Source organism: Stegostoma tigrinum, chromosome 22, assembly GCF_030684315.1.
Source record: "Stegostoma tigrinum isolate sSteTig4 chromosome 22, sSteTig4.hap1, whole genome shotgun sequence".
NCBI lineage: Eukaryota > Metazoa > Chordata > Chondrichthyes > Orectolobiformes > Stegostomatidae > Stegostoma > Stegostoma tigrinum.
The window spans coordinates 56,427,521-56,449,211 of record NC_081375.1 but is presented as its reverse complement, the minus strand read 5'-3'; the positions used below and the strand labels follow the sequence as shown (position 1 = coordinate 56,449,211).

The 21,691-nt window shown below is 46.9% G+C and overlaps 1 protein-coding gene across 2 annotated transcripts in view; it reads right to left on the bottom strand.

Annotated features, from left to right (window-relative positions):
• The window catches only part of LOC125463472 (zinc finger protein 271-like), a 73,631-nt gene that overhangs the window by 14,655 nt on the left and 37,285 nt on the right, over window positions 1-21,691 (bottom strand). Inside the window, exon 2 of one of the 2 annotated variants that reach the window (XR_007249833.2) lies at window positions 21,109-21,164. The exons of the other annotated variant lie outside the window; for it this stretch is intronic. The gene's annotated coding sequence lies outside the window, so the exon portion shown is untranslated. Of the gene's footprint in view, window positions 1-21,108; window positions 21,165-21,691 lie in introns of those variants that run through there. 2 annotated transcript variants of the gene reach the window in all.

The window sequence follows — 21,691 nt, the reverse complement described above, 5'->3', positions numbered from 1 at the left end:
TTGAGTACAAGAGTTGGCGGGTCATGTTGCAGTTGTATCGGACTTTGGTTTGGCCACATTTGGAGTACTGTGTACAGTTCTGGTCGCCACATTACCAAAAGGATGTGGATGCTTTGGAGAGGGTGCAGAGGAGGTTCACCAGGATGTTGCCTGGTATGGAGGGTGCTAGCTATGAAGAGAGGCTGAATAGATTGGGATTATTTTCATTAGAAACATGGAGATTGAGGGGGGACCTGATTGAGGTCTACAAAATAATGAGGGGTAGAGACAGGGTAGATAGCAAAAAGCTTTTTCCCAGAGTGGGGGACACAATTACTAGGGGTCATGAGTTCAAAGTGAGAGGAGGAAAGTTTCAGGGAGATATGCATGGCAAGTTCTTTACTACACAAAGGGTGGTGGGCGGCTGGAACGCGTCGCCAGTGGAGGTGGTAGATGCAGACACATTAGCGTCTTTTAAGATATATTTGGACAGGTACATGGATGGGCAGGGAGCAAATGGACACAGACCGTTAGAAAATAGATGACAGGTTAGACAGAGGATCTTGATCGGCGCAGGCTTGGAGGGCCGAAGGGCCTGTTCCTGTGCTGTAGGTTTCTTTGTTTCACCTGCACATCCACCAATGTGGTATACTGTTTCCGCTGTTTCCGTTGTGGCCTCCTCTACATCAGGGAAACCAAGCAGAAGATTGGGGGCCACTTTGCAGAATACCTACGCTCGGTTCGCAATAAACAACTGCACCTCCCTGCCATGTCCCCACCTCCCTAACCTGTTCTTCGTCTCACCTACCCCATCCCCCCACCTCAAGCCGCACCTCCATTTCCTGCGACTAACCTCATCCCACCCCCTTGATCTGTCCGTCCTCCCTGGACTGACCTATACCCTCCCTACATCCCCACCTATACTCACGTCTGCAGGCTCCATCCTTGCCTCTTTTACTTGTCAGTCTCCTCTCCACCTCTCTTCTCCTCTATCTATCTTCGATCTGCCTCCCCCTCTCTCGCTATTTATTTCAGAACCCTCTCCCCATCCCCCTTTTCTGATGAAGGGTCTAGGCCCAAAACGTCACGTTTTGTGCTCCTAGGTTGCTGCAGGTGCTATATTCATCCAGCTACACACTTCGCTATCTCGGATTCTCCAGCATCTGCAGTTCCCGTTATCTCAAGCACTTCCTCAGTGCTCAGTCTCTGACCATTATGCATTCTGTCAGTTCTGATCCTCTGACAATACTGCAACACACCAGTAATGATGTATTAATTATTATATTAGTATATTATCAATACAGCACGACCTCAATACTCACTCCATTACACTGAAGTCATGCCTCTGAACTGACCCTCTGACAATGAGGCACACTCCCAGCATTGAATCTCTAACAACAGATTAATTCTCTAAATTTCACAGAAGATCAGCCTTAAAATATCCTTTCCTGTGGTTTTTGTGAGAGATTGTATCATGTCAATATTTACAGAGCATACTGGGGAATGTGTCAGTACTTCCAAGGGTTCCCTGGGGAGTGGGTCAGTATTTACAGGGTTCCCTGGGGAGTGGGTCGGTGTTTGTAGGGCATCATGGGGAGTGTGTCAGTATTTACAGGGCACACGGGAATGTGTCAGTATTTAGGGGTGTCCCGCAGAATGTGTCCATTTTTACAGCGGTTCCCAGGGAGTGTGTCAGGGTTTCCAGGGTGTCCTGAGAGTGTTTCTGTATTTACAGGGGTTCCCAGGGAGTGTGTCAGTGTTTACAGGGGGTCCTGCGGAATGTGTCAGTATTTAAGGAGGTCCCAGGGAATGTGGCGGTGTTTACAGGGGGTCCCAGGAAATGTGTCAGCTTTTACAGGCGGTACTGGGGATTGTGTTATGACATACTCAGGCCCAGGGAATATGTCAGTGTCTATCAGGGCTCCTCGGTTGTGTGTCAGTATTTACAGGGCTCCCAGAGAGTGCATCAGTATTTACAGGAGATTCTGGGTCATGTGTCACTATTTACAAGGGGGTTCCAGGTGTGTATCAGTATTTCTAAGGCGCCCCAGGAGTGCATCAGTATTTACAGAGGATCCCGGGTCATGTGTCAGTATTTACAGGGGGTCCCAAGTGGGTGTCAATATTTCCAGGGTGTCCTGGGGAGTGTGAGTGATAATGGGAACTGCAGATGCTGGAGAATCCAAGATAACAAAGTGTGGAGCTGGATGAACACAGCAGGCCAAGCAGCATCACAGGAGCACAAAAGCTGCCGTTTCAGGCCTAGACCCTTCATCAGAGAGGGGGTGGGGCTCTGATGAAGGGTCTAGGCCCGGAATGGCAGCTTTTGTGCTCCTGTGATGCTGCTTGGCCTGCTGTGTTCATCCAGCTTCACACGTTGTCCTGGGGAGTGTGTCAGTATTTACAGGGGGTCCCAGAGAATGTGTCAGTACTTACAGGGCATCCCCCAAAACGTGTCAGTATTTAGGTGGGTCCCAGTGAAAGTGTCCATGTTTACAGTTTTCCTGGGGAGTGTGTCAGTATTTACAGGGGTTCCAGGGAGTGTGGAATTATTCACGGCGGGGGGGCGGGGGGGCACAGGGGAATGTGTCAATATTTACAGGGTGTCCCTGGCAATGGATCAGTATTTACAGGGGTTCCCTGGGAAGTGTGTCAGTATTTGCAGGGGGTCGCAGCGAGTGTGTCAGTATTTACAGGGGTCCCGGGGTGAGTGTCATCATTTACAGGGGATCGTGGGGACTGCATTGGTATTTAATGGTTCCCGGTGAGTTTATTAGCATTTATTGGGGTCTGTTGGAATGCATCAATATCTACAGGGTGTACCAGGGACTGTGTCAGTGTTACAAGGGTTCACAGGCAGTGTGTCAGTATTTACAGGGGCTCCCAGGGAGTGTGTCAGTATTTACGCGAGTTCTTGGGGAAAGTGTCCGTGTTTCCAGACGGTGCCAGGATGTGTGATAGTGATAGTAGTTACAAGAGTTTTCCTGGTAGTGTGTCAGTATTTTCAGGGGGTCCCTGTGTGTGTGTGTGTAGAGGGGGTCCCAGTGATTTGTCTGTATTTATTGGGGAACCCATCGATTGTGTCAATATTTACAGAGCGTTCCAGGGAATGTGTCAGTATTTCCTGGGGTGAGTGTCAGTATTTACAAAGGTGTCCTTTGGAGTTTGTCATTATTTACCGTGGGTCCCATGGATTGTGTCAACATTTACAGGTTAGTCCAGGGAGCTTTCAGTATTTACAGGGCGTCACGGGGAATGTGTCAGTATTTACACAGAGTCCTGGGCTAAGTGCCAGTATTTACAGGGAATCCCAGGGAATGCATCAGTATTTACAGGGAGTCCCAGAGAGTGTCAGGTGGTCCCGGGGAGTGTGTCATTATGTACAGGGGGTCCCGGAGAGTGTCTTATTTCGGGCATGTTCCCGTGGAGAGCGTCAGTAATTACAGGGAGTCCCGAAGAATGTGTCACTATTTACAGGGGGTGCCAGCGAAAGTGCCCTCTGTTTGTGGTCTGCATAAATGATTTGGAGGTAAACATGACGGGTCTAACTGGTAAATTTCCAGACAAAGTAAAAATTTCTGGAGTTGTGGAAAGTGGGGAGGATTATCAGAGTAGACAACAAAATATAGATCAATTGGAGGCATGAAAAGGTAGTAAAATAGCAGATGGAAATTAATCGAGACAAAGTGAGGTGATGCATTTTGGAAGATCACATATGTAATAAATTATACAGTGAATAGAGAACCCTTAGGATTAGGTGATGACCTGGTGGTATTATCACTGGACTGTTAATCCAGAGACCCAGATAATGTTCTGAGTACCTGGGTTTGAATCTCACCACAGCAGATGTGGGAATTTATATTCAATAAATATCAGGAATCAACAATCTAATGATGACAGTGAGTTCATTGCCGCTTGTCGGAAAAACACATCTGGTTCACTCATGTCCCTAAGGGAAGGAAATTGCCATCCTTACCTGGTATAGCCTACATGTAACTCCAAACCCACAGCAATGTGGTTGACTCTTAACTGCCCTCTGGGTAATTAAGTATGGGCCATAAATGGGCTGCCCAGCTAACAACGCCTTCATCTCGTGAATGAATCAAAAGAAAAAAAACTATTGACATGCACAGAGATCATTGGAAGGGGCATTGAGTATAATGAAGGGCAAGTTATGCTGCAGCTTTAGAGAAATTTAGTCAGGCCACACTTGGAATATCGTATACAGTTCTGGTCACCACACTACTAGAAGGGTCCGGATGCTTTTGAGAGGGTACAGAAAAGGTTTACCAGGATGTTGCCTAGTGTGGAGGATTTTAGCTATGAAGAAAAGTTGGATTGACTGGGTTTTGATTTCACTGAAATGCAGGAGGTTGAGGGCTGACTTAACAGATCTTTATAAGATTGTGAATAGCATGGCTCCTATGGTAAACTGTGAGGCTTTTTCCCAGGGTGGAGATGTCAATTACTAGGGGACACAGGTTGAATGTGAAGGGGAAGGGGGCAAGTTTAAGAGAGATGTGCAGAGCAAGTTTTTCACACAAAGGGTGTTGAGTGCCTGGAGATCACTGCCAGAGGAGCTGGTAGAAGCAGACACAATAGCAGGATTCAAGAAACACCTGGAAGAAAGTATGCATAGGAATGAATTGAGGGTTATGGATCCTGCATGTGAAGACAGTTTTCATGTGGAAGGGCAAAATGTGGTGGTTCAGGCTTGGAGGGCCAAAGGACCAGTTCCTGTGCTATATTACTCTTTGTTCTTTGATCTCTTCCTCTCTTTGTTCTCGGATCAAAAGACTGAAAAACTCCAGCTCCGTGAGTTTGCTCAATATTTCTTCCATGGAGGCAGTGTGAATACCCTTTCCACAGGAGGAGAGAGAGGGAGAGATATTTGAGATTGAGAAACAGCAGTAGTGATGGGTTCTGTCATGAGGGCAAATGATTAACACTAAAGCAGCATTGCGGGGGAGAAAGGAATCAGATGATCTGGTTGTTCCATGGGGGATCTTGCTCTGCATCAATTGCTACCATGCCATCTTCTTCTAATCAGATAACTTATTGTTTTGTAAAGTTTCCAAAAGAGTCTGGTCTGAAAAACCAGCTTCCTGCTAACATGATTAATATTTCAATGTTGCTGAGAGAGGAAATCCCCGGGACCTTGTAGTGCCATCTCTCCACAGATTTTTGAATTCTGTCTCTATTCTTCCAGGGAATTGTTATTCTCTCAGAAGATCCAAAGCGAGTCAGAGCGTTTGGGGCAAAGTAATCTTTGAACAAGAGCATCCTTTAAGAAGGGCACACAGTCCTGAGGACTGTTCGACAGTCTGCACTCCCTGGGGCTCATGTGAGTTCTGTCTCTTTATTTCCACAAAGTTTGATTTCATCTGTTGGACCCTGGTTTTTTTAAGGGGCCTCTGGATCACTCGGTCCTGTCAGATTGTGGCCCTGTCATTTTAAAACAGGTTTGAAGTCTAGGGTTAAAGTAACCAAGGTCTTGAGATTTGGCACAAACTTGTTAACCCCCACTATCCCCAGTGAGTGTCTGACAGACAGGAATCCCCAAAGAGGAAATTAAAACCCTAAATGTCAGAATGCCTCTTAAAGACTTGCTACAATGTCAGGATAATAATGTGCAAAATTTAAAATTGACATTGGAAGTGTGAGAGAGAGAGAGACTTGAAAAAGGGAGAAGGGGAGGGAGAGAGAGAGAGAATGAGAGAGAGAGAGAGCGAGAGAGGTGCATTTGAGATTATCAAATATCAGTCATGTCAGCGACTGTCGGAATTGCTGATGCTGGAGTGAGTCAGATTACCTGGTCTTTGCCTGGGGAAGTTGGAAATTCAGGCTTGAAATGAGTGCAGGACATGAAGAGAGATGAACAAAGACAAAGACCGACACAGAGAGAGGGAGAGAGAGAGTCAAATTTTGGAATCACACTGACACCAAAACAATCCCCAGAGAGAGAACTTCAGCAAATATCCCATAGTGTGGTCACTTCTGTGTGTGTTGGGGGTTTAAGGGTCAGAGAATCTTAGAGACTAGTGTGGGATCAATGTTTAATATTTTCAAACTGCACTGATATCAATAACAAAGCTTTAAAAAACGTCAAAGAAAACAAGGAATGATCAAGCTTTCTGCCCTGGAATTAACATGTCACTGTTCAGGGAGATTCAACAAGGATCCTGTCCTGACATTAACATCTCAAAAAGATAGAGAGCTCTTGGGGAGGGGACTGAGAGGCCTTGCAATGTGTCTGGCACTCCAGGGGTAGAAACAATAAAGCCCTCACTGAGAATAAATCTGGAGAAGACTGCATCAAATTCATTCTTAATTCCTGTTTCCCTCTCTGTATCGAGAGAGTGAACAGCTGTCCCTCTGTGTGTGCGCGTGTGTGTGTAGTGAAGTCGGGGAGAACAGAGAGAGATAGATCGAGGGACAGAGGGAGAGAGAGAGAGAGAGATAGAGACAGAGAGAGAAAGAGGGCAAAAGAGTGGGAGGGAGAGACAGAGAGAGGCGTTCGAGATTAGTTCGTTTCTGGAGTTACAGCTAACAGTTAACATTTAAGCAGCATCGCAAAGGATAAAGGAATCAGACTGTTGGGCTGGCACCTGCTATCTTGTTGGAGTGGGATCTTGCTTTGCAACAATTGCTACAATACCATTACTGCAGGAAGGGAGTGTTCTAATAAACACATTTGTGGGGTTTGTGAAGTTTTTGAAAGGACTCTAGTCCAAAAATTCAAACTGTAACTGCTATGTTGCTGAGTGATTGTCAGTGTCCTGCTGAGGCTGGAATCACTGGAATCTTGCTGTGCCATCTCCCCCAAAGATTCACACTGCCCTTAAATGTATCTCTTGCAATTCCTCAATTCTGCCCTCAAACCCACTCCCCGCAACAAAGATAAGGACAGAATCCCCCTGGTCCTCACATACCGTCCGACCAACATTCACAACCAGTGCACCACCCTCTGTCACTGCCAGAATCTGCAATCCGACCCCAGCACCAAAGAGATATTTCCCCATCTGCCTTTCATAGGGACCACTCACTGCACGACCCCCTCGTCCACTCCACACTCCACACCCCCTACCAGAATATTGAAGGATATAAGAGAACATATTGCTGGACCATTGCAGGCACCTTTGTATCCTCTTTGGCAAAACATGAGGGCCCAAAGATTTGGAGAATAGCCAGTGTTCTCCCATTGTAGTCGAGTAGCAGGGATAATCCAGGAAATTGTAGGCCTGTGAGCCTCACATCAGTGATAAGGAAATTAGTGAAAAAGATTCTCGGGACAAGGCCTGTACATTTTTCGCAGCAATTGGATGAATTGGTGATAGACAGCATGGCTTTGTGCAAAGGAGGTCACGCTTCTCTAACTTAGAACATAGAACATAGAACAGTACAGCACAGAACAGGCCCTTCAGCCCACAAACTTGACCCTAGCTTCCTCCACCTTATGTAAGCTACCTTCTTCCTTTTCACTAGAAGCTCCACCGCTCTCGTCATCCGAGGTTCCTTAATCTTACCCCTTCTTGCCTGTCTCAGAGGGACATATTTACTCATCACTCCCAACAACTGTTCCTTAAACCGTCTCCACATGTCTATAGTTCCCTTACCATGGAACAACTGCTCCCAGTCCATGCTTCCTAACTCATGTCTAATCATGCCGACCATTGATCCTCATGTATGCACCCTCAAATTTCTGTGACCATATACATGTCCAGCAGTCTCTTAAATGACCCCAATGACCTTGCTTCCACAACTGCTGCTGGCAACGCATTCCATGCTCTCACAACTCTCTGCGTAAAGAACCTGCCTCTGACATCCCCTCTATACTTTCCACCAGCCAGCTTAAAACTATGACCCCTCGTGCTAGCCATTTATGCCCTGGGAAATAGTCTCTGGCTATCAACTCTATCTATGCCTCTCATTATCTTGTATACCTCAATTAGGTCCCCTCTCCTCCTCCTTTTCTCCAATGAAAAGAGACCCAGCTCAGTCAACCTCTCTTCATAAGATAAGCCCTCCAGTCCAGGCAGCATCCTGGTAAACCTCCTCTGAACCCTCTCCAAAGCATCCACATCTTTCCTATAATAGGGCGCCCAGAACTGGACGCAGTATTCCAAGTGCGGTCTAACCAAAGTTTTATAGAGCTGCAACAAGATCTCACGACTCTTAAACTCAATCCCCCTGTTAATGAAAGCCAAAACACCATGTGCTTTCTTAACAACCCTGTCCACTTGGGTGGCCATTTTAAGGGATCTATGTATCTGCACACCAAGATCCCTCTGTTCCTCCACGCTGCCAAGAATCCTATCCTTAATCCTGTACTCAGCTTTCAAATTCGACCTTCCAAAATGCATCACCTCGCATTTATCCAGGTTGAACTCCATCTGCCACCTCTCAGCCCATCTCTGCATCCTGTCAATGTCCCGCTGCAGCCTACAACAGCCCTCTACACTGTCAACGACACCTCCGACCTTTGTGTCGTCTGCAAACTTGCTGACCCATCCTTCAATTCCCTCGTCCAAGTCATTAATAAAAATTACAAACAGTAGAGGCCCAAGGACAGAGCCCTGTGGAACTCCACTCACCACTGACTTCCAGGCAGAATATTTTCCTTCTACTACCACTCACTGTCTTCTGTTGGCCAGCCAATTCTGTATCCAAGCAGCTAAGTTCCCCTGTATCCCATTCCTCCTGACCTTCTGAATGAGCCTACCATGGGGAGCCTTATCAAATGCCTTACTGAAGTCCATATACACCACATCCACAGCTCGACCCTCATCAACCTTTCTAGTCACATCCTCAAAAAACTCGATAAGGTTTGTAAGGCATGACCTACCCCTCACAAAGCCGTGTTGACTGTATTTGATCAAGCCATGCTCTTCCAGATGGTCATAAATCTTATCCCTCAGAATCCTTTCTAACACCTTGCAGACGACAGACGTGAGACTTACCGGTCTATAATTGCCGGGGATTTCCCTATTTCCTTTCTTCAAGAGAGGAATTACATTTGCCTCTCTCCAGTCATCAGGTACGACTCCAGTGGAGAGCGAGGATGCAAAGATCTTCGCAAGTGGCGAAGCAATTGCATTTCTCGCTTCCCAAAGCAGCCGAGGACAAATCTGGTCCGGCCTGGCGACTTGTCAATCTTAATGTTTGACAAAATTTTCAGCACATCAGCTTCGTCTATCTCTATCCATTCCAGCATGCACACCTGCTCTTCAAAGGTTTCATTCACTACAAAGTTCGTTTCTTTCGTAAAGACAGAAGCAAAAAACTCATTTAGGGCTTCCCCTGCCTCCTCAGGCTCCACACACAAGTTCCCTATGCTATCCCTGATCGGCCCTACTCTTTCTTTGACCATTCTCTTATTCCTCACGTAAGTGTAAAATGCCTTTGTGTTTTCCCGGATTCCTTCTGCCAAGCCTTTCTTGTGCCCCCTCCTGGCTCTCCTCAGACCATTTTTGAGCTCCTTCCTTGCCTGCATGTAATCCTCTCTAGCTGAACTTGACCCTAGCTTCCTCCACCTTATGTAAGCTACCTTCTTCCTTTTCACTGGAAGCTCCACCGCTCTCGTCATCCGCGGTTCCTTAATCTTACCCCTTCTTGCCTGTCTCGGAGGGACATATTTACTCATCACTCCCAACAACTGTTCCTTAAACCGTCTCCACATGTCTATAGTTCCCTTACCATGGAACAACTGCTCCCAGTCCATGCTTCCTAACTCATGTCTAATCGCATCATAGTTTCCTCTTCCCCAATTAAATATCCTCCCATTCTGCCTAATCCTCTCCTTCTCCATAGCTATGTAGAATGTGAGGCAGTTATGGTCACTATCACCAAAATGCTCTCCCACCACAAGATCTGATACCTGCCCCGGCTCGTTTCCGAGCACCAAGTCTAGAATGGCCTCTCCCCTCGTCGGCCTGTCAACGTACTGCGTTAGGAAACCCTCCTGAACACACCTTACAAAAACAGCTCCATTCAAATCTTCTGCACGAAGGAGGTTCCATTCAATATTAGGAAAGTTAAAGTCACCCATTACAACAACCCTACTGCGTGCACACTTTTCCAAAATCTGTCGACCTATGCTTTCTTCTATCTCCCTGCTGCTATTGGGGGGCCTGTAGTAAACCCCTAACGAGGTGACTACTCCCTTGCTGTTCCTAATTTCCACCCATACTGACTCAGTAGGCAGATCTTCCTCGACAAAGGAAGCTTCTGTAGCTGTGATACCCTCTCTGATTAGTAGTGCTACACCCCCTCCTCTTTTCCCCCCTCCCTATTCTTTTTGACTGAGTTTTTTTGAGGAGGTGACAAAGGGATTGATCAGGGAAAAACTGTTGATGTTGTCTACATGGACTTCAGTAAAGCCAATGACATGAACCCTCATGGCAGACTGGGACAAAAGGTGAAGTCACACGGTGAGCTGGCAATATGGACAGAGTACCGGCTTCGTCATAGGAGACAGGGGGTAGCAGTGGAAGGATGCTTTTCAAAATGGAGGTTGTGAATTGTGGTGTTCCACAGGGATCAGGGCTGGGATATAAATGTTTTGGAGCAAAATATGGCTGGTCTGATTAGTAAATTTCAGGAAAATACACCAATTGGTGGAATTGTGGAAAGTGAGGAGGATTGTTAGAGGATACAACAAGATATAGATCAGTTGGAGGCATGAAAAGGTAGAAAAATTCCAGATGGGACTTAATCTGGACAAATGTGAGGTGGTGCATTTTGGAAGATCACATACAGGTGGAAATTCTACAGTGAATTGCAGAACCCTTAGGATTGCTGCTGTGCAGACAGATCTGGTTGTGCAGGTCCACAGATCACTGACGGTGGCAGCGCAGGTAGAAAAGGTGGAAAAAAGGCTGATAGCATGCTTACCTTCATTGAGTCTTAGCACAGGGAAGGTATGCTGCAGCTTTATAGAACTTCCATTGGGCCACACTTGGAATATTGAAGACAGTTCCAGTCACCACACTACCAGAAGTATGTGGATGCTTTGGAGAGTGTGCAGAATATGTTCACCAGGATTTACCTGGTCTGGGGATTTTGAGCTATGAGGAAAGAATGGATAGACTGGGTTTCTCTTCACTGGAACGCATGAGGTTGAGGGGCAACTTCATAGAATTTTATAAGATTGTGAATGGCATTGCTAACATTGGAAAGTATGGGGCTTTTTCCAAGGTGGAGGTGTCAATTACTGAGGGATACAGTTTCAATTTCTGGGGTAGGGGGGAAGTTTGAAAGAGATGTGCAGAGCAAGTTTTTCACAGAAAGGGTGTTGAGTGCCTGGAGCTCACTGCCAGAGGAGATGATGGAAGCAGACACAATCACAAAAATAAAGAAATACCTGGACAAATACATGAACAGGAAAAAAATTGAGGGACATGGATCCTGTATGTGAAGACAGTTTTCCTATGGAAGGGAAAAGTGAGGTGGCACAGGCCTGGAGGGCTGAAGGGCCTGTTCCAGTGCTGTATTGTTCTTTGTTCTCTTCTTCTCTTTGTTCTCGGATCCAAAGCCTGAGAAGCTGCAGCTCCATTAGTTTGCTCAATACTCCTTCCACAGAGTGAATACCCCCTTCACAGGAGGAGAGAGGGGGAGAGGTATTTGAGATTGAAAAACAGCAGCAATGTTAGTTTCTGAAATTCAGGCTAATAATTAACACTTGACGAGAACTAGACAGGAGAAAGGAATCAAATTATCGGGCTGTTCCATGTGGGATCTTGTTGTGCATCAATTGCCAACATGCCATCTTAGCAAGCAGTGAGACTTCTAATCAGCAAACTCATTTGTTTTGTGAAGTCCTGAAGGATCTGGCCTGAAAAATCAACTTGCTGCTGACACATTCAATATTTCAATGTTACTGAGAAAGGAAATCTCGCGGATCTTATTGTGCCATTTCTTGAAAGATTTTCCAATTCTGCTTCTTTTCTCCCAGGAAATTGTTAGGCACTCAGAAGATCCAAAGAGAGTGAGAGAGTTTGGGGCAAGGTCATCTTTGAACAAGCGCATCTTCCAAGAATGGCACAGAGTCCTGAGGCCTATTCAACAGGCTGTTCTCCCTGGGGCCCACGAGTTCTGTCTCGTTATTCCCCCAAAGTTTGATTTCCTCTGTTGGACCCTGCTTTTTTTAAGGGGCCTCTGGATTGCTAGGTTCTGTTAGATTGTGGCCCTGTCATTTTAAAACTGGTTTGAAGTCTGTGGTTACAGTAACCTGAGGTCTTGGGATTTGACACAAACTTGTGAAGCCCCACCATCCCCAGTGAGTGTCTGACAGACAGGACTCCCTAAAGAGGGAATTAAACCCAAAATGTCAAACTGTCTCATATAGACTTTCTATAATGTCAAAATAATAATGTGTAAAATTAAAATTGACATTGGGAGTGAGCCAGAGAGAGGCTTGAAAAAGGGAGAGGGGCAGTAGAAAGAGAGAGGGGCATTTGAGATTGAGGTATCAGTCATGCCAGTGCCTGTGCTTGCAACAAGCATTTAACATTTAAGCAGCACCCATCAGAAAAACCGAGCCCACCTTCCTGCTGGTACTTTGCTGCCTGTCAGGTTTTGCTGCTCTCCGATGGCCTGCAGCAATGTGATTGTAGCAACAACTGTTTTGTTTGGCTCATAGTTTTACGGCTGCCCGATATCTGCGGTATTCAAATCCCCAAACTTTATTCACCAATTTGATCATTGTTGGGTTTGCTGGCGGATATTTTGTGTGATCGAATGACCTCATGCTGTATCATTTGTTTAAAAATGTCCCCCCATTCCAGTTCCAATACTTTTCTCGCTCACACTCTATCCACCCATCCCGCACAGGAATTTTTATTTTGAAACTGTGACAGAACAAGAAATCCTTCCCTTGATAATAAAATGTGAGGCTGGATGAACACAGCAGGCCCAGCAGCATCTCAGGAGCACAAAAGCTGACGTTTCGGGCCTTGACCCTTCATCAGAGAGGGGGATGGGGTGAGGGTTCTGGAATAAATAGGGAGAGAGGGGGAGGCGGACCGAAGATGGAGAGAAAAGAAGATAGGTGGAGAGGAGAGTATAGGTGGGGAGGTAGGAAGGGGATAGGTCAGTCCAGGGAAAACGGACAGGTCAAGGAGGTGGGATGAGGTTAGTAGGTAGGAGGTGGCTTGGGGTGGGAGGAAGGGATGGATGAGAGGAAGAACAGGTTAGGGAGGCAGAGACAGGTTGGACTGGTTTTGGGATGCAGTGGGTGGAGGGGAAGAGCTGGGCTGGTTGTGTGGTGCAGTGGGGGGAGGGGTGAACTGGGCTGGTTTTGGGATGCAGTGGGGGAAGGGGAGATTTTGAAGCTGGTGAAGTCAACATTGATACCATTGGGCTGCAGGCCCTTCCTAGATGTGAATCTTTCTCTCCCTCTCTCTCTCTGTTCCTGTTTCGGTCTTTGTCCATCTCTCTTTCTGTCCTGCACTCATTGCAGCTATTTCAAGCTTGACTTTCAAACTTCCCTGGGTAAAATCACAGGTAATCTGATTGCTCTGTCCTCTGCAAGTGTGTACTGTCTGCTTGAGCTCCAGAAACTAACATTCCTGAAAGTAACAAAATATCCACCAGCAAATCCAACAATGATCAAATTGGTGAATAAAGTTTGGGGATTTGAATACCGCAAACATCGGGCAACCGTAAAACTATGAGACAAACGAAACAGTTGTTGCGACAATTACATTGCTGCAGACCATCGGAGAGCAGCAAAACCTGACAGGCAGCAAAGTACCAGCAGGAAAGTGGGCTCGGTTTTTCTGATGGGTGCTGCTTAAATGTTAAAGAAATCCTTCCCTTGGACAGATATTTCCCCCAGAGGGGACGGGGGCATTGGCCTGAGGCCAGTTCGACAGGCCACACCCTATGGGGTCCACGTGATTTGTGTCTGTTTATTACCCTGAGGTTTGATTTCCTCTGGGGGACCCTGGCTTTTTAGGGGCCTCTGATTCGTTGAATCCCGCCGGATTACGGCTCTGCCATTTTCAAACAATTTTGAATCCGAGGGTTAAAGTTACTGGGGCCTTGGAATTTCATACAAACATATTAGCTCCCCCGCCCCCTCCCATTGTGAGTGTCTAATAGACAGGACTCCCCAAAGAGGACATTAAAACCCTAAATGTGAAATTCTCCTTAAACACTTGGCATAATGAAGAGTAAGGAGAGACAGGGAGAGGTATTTTGGACAATAAAACAGCAGGAATGTTAGTTTCTGGAGCTCAAGCAGACAGTAAACACTTGCAGAGGACAGAGCAATCAGATTACCTGTGATTTTACCCAGGGAAGTTTGAAAGTCAAGCTTGAAATGGCTGCAATGAGAGCAGGACAGAAAGAGAGACGGACAAAGACAGAAGCAGGAACAGAGAGAGAGGGGGAGAGAAAGATTCACATCTAGGAATCAACTGACAGCTTTAAAATCCCCAGAGAGAGAACCTCAGCAAATATCCCCATGGTCTGGCCGCTGCTGTGTATGTTGGGGGTTTTAGGGTCAGAGAATCTGAGAGGCTTGTGTGGGATCAATGTTGAATAATTTCAAGCTGCACTCATATAATTAACAAAGCTTTTTTTACAAAATTAAATTGAAACAAGGAACAGTCAATCTCTGCTGCCCTTGAGTTAACACATCAATGTTCAGGATGATTCAACAAGGTTCCTGTCCTGACATTAACATCTCAATGTGTCAGAGCGCTCTCAGGGAGGGGACTAAGACACTCTGGGGTGGAGATAATAAACGCCTCACTGAGAATAAAATTTGGAGAAGAATGTATCAGATTCATTCTTAAATACTTTTCTCCCTCTGTCTATTGAGAGAGTCAGCAGCTCTCCCTGTCTGGTCGAGACTTTGTGTGTGTGTGTGTGTGGGAACAGAGCGAGAGAGAGAGAGACAGAGAGAGAGATAGAGAGTGGGAGGGAGAGACAGAGAGAGACTTCTGAAATTAGGTAATTTCTGGAGTTACAGCAAACAGTGAACATTTAAGCAGTATCACAGAGGATGAAGGAATCAGATTATCAGGCTGGTTGTTGCTGTATTGTTTGACAGGGATCTTGCTGTGCAGCAATGTCTGCAATGCCATTGTGGCAGGCAGTGAGTGTTCAAAGCAGCACACTTGTCGCTTTTGAAGTTTTTGATAGGGGCCTAGCAGAAAAACTCAATCTGTAACTGATATGTTGCTGAGAGATTGTCAGTGTTATGCTGAGACTGGAATCACTGGGATCTTGCTGTGCCATCTCAACCTGTGATCCACAATGCCTTCAAAAGCAACTCTTGCATTTCCACATTTCTGCCCTCAAACGCACTCCCCACAACAAACATGAGGACACAATTCCCCGGTCATCATATACCATCCCAATAACCTCCGCAAACAGCACATCATCCTCTGTCACTTCCACCATCTGCAATCCACTACCAAAGAGATATTTCCCTCCCCACCCCTACCTTCGTTTCACAGGGACCACTAACTCCACGATTCCCTTATCCACTCCACACTCTCCACCAGCCCCACCACACCCAGCACCTGCCCCTACACCTCCCCTCCCACCTCTGTCCAAGCCCCCAGGCAAACTTTCTTTTTTTTCGACAGGGGTTCACCTGTAGGTCCTTCAAACTGGTCTGCTATATCCATTGCTCCTTATGTGGCCTCCTCTACACCAGTGAGGCCAAGCGCAGACTTTGTGACCAATTCATGGAGCACCTGAGCTCTGTACACTATCATCAACAACACCTTCCAGTTGCCAACTATTTTAACTCCCCCCTCGCACTCTCCTGGTGACATGTCCATCTCAGGCCTCCTCCAGTACCGCAATGACACCGCACACAAACTGGAGGAGCAACACCTCAAATTCCGCCTCTGGAGCCGACAATGGCCTCAACATAGAATTCACCAGTTTTAAATCTCCCCACGCTTGGCCTCATGCCCTGTCTAACCCTCCCTCTCACCCACAATCCCAGGCCTGACACAACCCATCCATCTTTGTTCCCATCTATCCATCCCTCCTTTCCCACTGACACAATCTCCACTGCCCCCTACCGCATTCACGTAACACCATCCCACCGACCTTCCCCACACCAACCCCTTCTCCCTCTATTTATTTCCCAGCTCCTTTCACCCTCCTCAGTCCTGATGGGGGGGGGGTGTAAACCTGAAATGTCAACTTTCCTGCTTCTTCTTCCTCCAGCTCCACCCTGTATTGATTCTGACTCCAGCATCTGTTGTTCATGCTGTCTCCTTTGAACTAATCATGCATTTCTTTTCTCCAAGGTAATTGTTGTTCACTCAGACGATCCAAAGAGAGACAGAGTGACTTTAGGGCAAGGTGATCTTTGTAAAAGAGCATCTTCCAAGAGGTGGGGGCCAGAGTTCTGAGGCCTGAGGCCTGTACAACAGGCAATGCTCTGTGGTTTCCATGTGAGCTGTTTCTGTTTATTACCCCGGGGTTTAATTTCTTTTGTGAGCCACTGTATTTTTTTTGTGTGCCACTAGTTAACTGGGTCCTGTTGGATTGTTGCCTTGTAGCTTTGAAACAGGTTTGAAGCCTGGGGTTAAAGGTGACTATGATGGGTAACAGCGAGGGTGCCACACAATGGCACATTTGAAAAAGTACACCAGAACTCAAGAGTGATGCCTTGCACTGCTCAAAGCACTCTGGTTGCTGTGGCATAATGGTGAGCACGTGGGTTTCTGACTACTGGGATTTGAGTTCAAGTCCCATGGCAGCCTATTTCTTGGTCACTTTAGTGCTCAGCCTGGGGAAGTCACTTTTTTGTCATTACAAATCCAACAGTTGAAGAGGGCTGATTTTAACAAATGTACTTTGTCTGCTTTTGCTGTCCCCATGAGCCAGGGACGTGTTTCCTTCTTAGGGCACTGCAGCCAGTCTGCAGCTTTCATCTGCAGGCTTGCAGCAGTTTAACTGCTTGTTTGAAACCAGGGCATAACATTGTGTGCGAGAGATAATGGGAACTGCAGATGCTGGAGATTCCAAGATAATAAAATGTGAGGCTGGATGAACACAGCAGGCCAAGCAGCATCTCAGGAGCACAAAAGCTGACGTTTCGGGCCGAGACCCTTCATCAGAGAGGGGGATGGGGGGAGGGAACTGGAATAAATAGGGAGAGAGGGGGAGGCGGACCGAAGATGGAGAGTAAAGAAGATAGGTGGAGGGAGTGTAGGTGGGGAGGTAGGGAGGGGATAGGTCAGTCCAGGGAAGACGGACAGGTCAAGGAGGTGGGATGAGGTTAGTAGGTAGCGGGGGGTGCGGCTTGGGGTGGGAGGAAGGGATGGGTGAGAGGAAGAACCGGTTAGGGAGGCAGAGACAGGTTGGACTGGTTTTGGGATGCAGTGGGTGGGGGGGAATAGCTGGGCTGGTTGTGTGGTGCAGTGGGGGGAGGGGACGAACTGGGCTGGTGGAGCACCCCTCCACCAGCCCAGTTCGTCCCCTCCCCCCACTGCACCACACAACCAGCCCAGCTCTTCCCCCCCACCCACTGCATCCCAAAACCAGTCCAACCTGTCTCTGCCTCCCTAACCGGTTCTTCCTCTCACCCATCCCTTCCTCCCACCCCAAGCCGCACCCCCCGCTACCTACTAACCTCATCCCACCTCCTTGACCTGTCCGTCTTCCCTGGACTGACCTATCCCCTCCCTACCTCCCCACCTACACTCTCTCCACCTATCTTCTTTACTCTCCATCTTCGGTCCGCCTCCCCCTATTTATTCCAGTTCCCTCCCCCCATCCCCCTCTCTGATGAAGGGTCTAGGCCCGAAACGTCAGCTTTTGTGCTCCTGAGATGCTGCTTGGCCTGCTGTGTTCATCCAGCCTCACATTTTATTATCATAACATTGTGTGCTCTGAGTGAAATAGTGCTGTCGGTTCTCTGGTGTAACGGTTAGCACTCTGGCTTTTGTACCCAGCGATCCGAGTTCGAATCTCATTGGAACCTCTAATTGTTGTATCCCTCCGAATTGCTTAATTGGGACGTGACAGTGCAATCCGCCTACGGGCGAATTTAAGGCCCGGCCCTTTCGTCATTACATTTCAGGCCAAGTAGAAAGAACAAGACGGTCCAATCCCTGGCCTGTAGAATTTGTTTCAGAGCCTGCCTGCTGTGCTGTTTTCGGAGCAGCCCTCAAAGCCGACATAGGAAACGCTGAGGCTGACAAGTGAGGCAGTGCGTGCAAAAGCTGAAAGCAGAAAGAAATACTGGCGGCTGCAATTGTCCAGCAGATTGTCAGTTTGCAAGTGAGAGAGGCCCGTGAGCAGCACCTCCCTTCGGTGACTATGGTGGGTAACAGTGAGGCTGCCACTCAATGGCACATTTGAAAAAGTTGACCAGAACTTAAGACCAATACCTTGCACTGGTTGCCGTGGCGTAATGGTGAGCACGCGGGTTTCTGACCGCTGGGATCTGAGTTCAAGTCCTGGGGAAGCCTCTTTAGTGCTCAGCCTGGGGAAGTCACTTTTTCGTCATGACAAATCCAACAATTGAAGAGGGCTGATTTTAACAAATGTACTTTGTCTGCTTTTGCTGTCCCCATGAGCCAGGGACGTGTTTCCTTCTTAGGGCACTGCAGCCAGTCTGCAGCTTTCGTCTGCAGGTGAAATAGCTGGGGCCTCAACAGACACCTCTACTGGATCCTTGAGGTCCCTGAGTACTTTCTAACACAATGTTATGTCCTGGTTTCAAACAAGCAGTTAAACTGCTACAACCATGCAGATGAAATTATGTCCCCTTATTAAAGAAGGATAGCAAGGATTATCCAGGTAATTATAGACCGGCGAGCCTGATGTCAGTTTGGGGAAGCTGCTGGAGATGATACTGAGGGATAGGCTCTATTTACATTTGGAAGAAAATGGGCTTATCTATGATAGGCAACACGGTTTTGTGCAGGGAAGGTCATGTCTTACCAACTAGATAGAATTCTTTGAGGAAGTGACAAAGTTGATAGATGAGGGAAGAGCTGTAAATGTCATATGTATGGACTTCAGTCAGGCATTTGATAAGGTTCCCCATGGTAGGCTGATGGAGCAAGTGAAGTCACATGTGGTCCAGGGTGTGCTAGCTAGATGGATAGAGAACTGGCTGGGCAACAGGAGACAGGCAGTTGTAGTGGAAGGGAGTTTCTCAAAATGGAGAACTGTGATCAGTGGTATTCCACAGGGATTCGTATTGGGACCACTGTTGTTTGTGACATACATAAATGAGGAAGGTATAGATGGTCTGATTAGCAAGTTTGCAGATGACACCAAGATTGGTGGAGTAGCAGCTCGTGAAGGGACTGTCAGAGATTACAGCAGAATATAGATAGACTGGAGAGTTGTGCAGAGAAATGGCAGATGGAGTTCAATCCAGGCAAATGGAAGGTGATGCATTTTGGAAGTTCCAATTCAAGAACGATCTATACGGTAAATGGAAAAGCCCTGAGGAAAATTGATGCACAGAGCGATCTGGGTGTTCAGGTCGATTGTACCCTGAAGGTGGCAATGCAGGTGGATAGAGTGGTTAAGAAGGCATACGGCATACTTTCCTTCGTCGGAGGGTGTATTGAGTACAAGAGTTGGCAGGCCATGTTACAGTTGTATAGGACTTTGGTTCGGCCACATTTGGAATACTGTGTACAGTTCTGGTCGTCACATTACCAAAAAGATGTGGATGCTTAGAAGAGGGTGCAGAGGAGGTTCACCAGGATGATGCCTGGTATGGAGGGCACTAGCTACTAAGTGAGAGGTTGAGTAGATTAGGATTATTTACATTAGAAAGACAGAGGTTGAGGGGGAGCTAACTGAGCTCTACAAAATCATGAGAAGTATAGACAGGGTGGATAGCAAGAAGCTTTTTCCCAGAGTGGGGGACGCACGATTTCAAGGCGAGAGCGGAAAGGTTTAAGGGAGATATGCGTGGAAAGTTCTTTATGCAGAGGGTGGTGGGTGCCTGGAACGTGTTGCCAGCAGAGGTGGTAGCGGCAGGCATGATAGCATCGTTTAACATGTGTCTAGACAGATACATGAATGGGCAGATCCTTGGAAAATAGGCAACAGGTTTAGATAGAGGATCTGCATCAGCGCAGGCATGGAAGGCCAAAGGGCCTGTTCCTGTGCTGTAATTTTCTTAGTTCTTTGTTCTAGGGTATAGTTCAGCTGGTCCGAGTGATTTATCCACCCTCAGACCTTTTTTCTTCCCAAGTACCTTCTCCATTGTGATGGCCACTATGCTCACCTCTGCCACCTCTCTCCTCTCTCCCACCACCGCCCCCCCCCCCACCCCCCACCAAATGTCTTCAAGTTCTGGTGTGCTAATTGTGTTTTCCACTGTGAAAACATACACCATTTGCTTTTTGGCGTGCTTTTATGCAAACCCTGAATTTCTTCATCAGCCACGCTTGCTGAATTGTTTTCAGACACTTCCATCCCACTGTCTTCACTGCTGGGCTTGCTTTCCAATCCAGTCTGCCCAGTTTGTCCCTCCTGTCTTTGTAGTTACCTTAACTCATTTATAATGTCACATCTATTTCGGTCTTCTAGGTTTCAAACTCTAGGGTGAATATTCTGGTCACTGATCACTTGAGTTTCTTCATCTTAAACTCCCTAATCAGGTCAGCCTAGTTAGAGGCTGAGATAGTGTCTGAGAGGTTGCTACTGCTGTCTCACAGCGCCAGACACCTGGGTTTGATTCTATCCTCAGATGACTGTCTGTGTGGGTTTCCTCACACAGTCCAAAAATGTAGTTAAGTAGATTGGTTGTGCAAAATTATCCATATGGTCCAGTGATTAGGGATGGTAAATGCATGGCTACAGTAATAAGATGTGGGGAGTAAGTCTGGCTGAATGTTCTTTGGTGGGGTAACAATGTGGATTCAGTGGACTGAATGGCTTGCTCCCACACTATAGGGATTCTGTAATGCCCTGGAACTAATATGGCTGACCTCAAGCAAGGGGATACAGAGCTTTGGGAATGGTGATGATTGCTGGAATGAGACAAAGACTGAGAAACATCTACCCACCTTCACTAGTCCTTCTGTCCCTTAGGAGACTCCAATGTTGCCATTTGAGATGCACAAGAGCAGAGAATCACTAAGCAGAAAATGACACCCAAGTTCTGTAACCATGAAAATAGCCTCAACCACGATCTTGGGTTCAAATCGTGTTCCACGTAACGCCACGATACTGTTCTGTAAGGGTGAAATCTTCCTTAGTGTCCTGTTTTAACACTATCACCTCGATAACTTGTTATGATCTCTCTACATTGATTAGTTTGTACAGTTTTGGAATCCTTGTTACTTTGGTTAGACCCTCAGCCTGTGACACATACCTACCATGTTATTCCAGCCATTTGGTTTGTCTCCAGCGCCACCTTATTTTTAAATTTTGTGAATATCTCCGCCTCAATTTGTCAGATTATAGGTCATCCCCTTACTTGCTCTTCAGCTACTGATACTTTACTCACACCATCAGACACACTTGATCACCTGCAGAGACTTAATATTCAACCTGTTGGCACTCCACTCACACCATTCATATGATTTTTTGATCTCTCCGCTGTAAATTCTGTGTCTGTGTCTCTTTGCACTTTACCTGACAAAGTTGTGACTCCAAATAAACCTGTTGGACTACAACCTGGAGTTGTGTGATTTCTGATTTGTCCATTCCAGTCCAACACTGGCACCTCCTCACCATGTCCGTGTGGACATTGGCTACC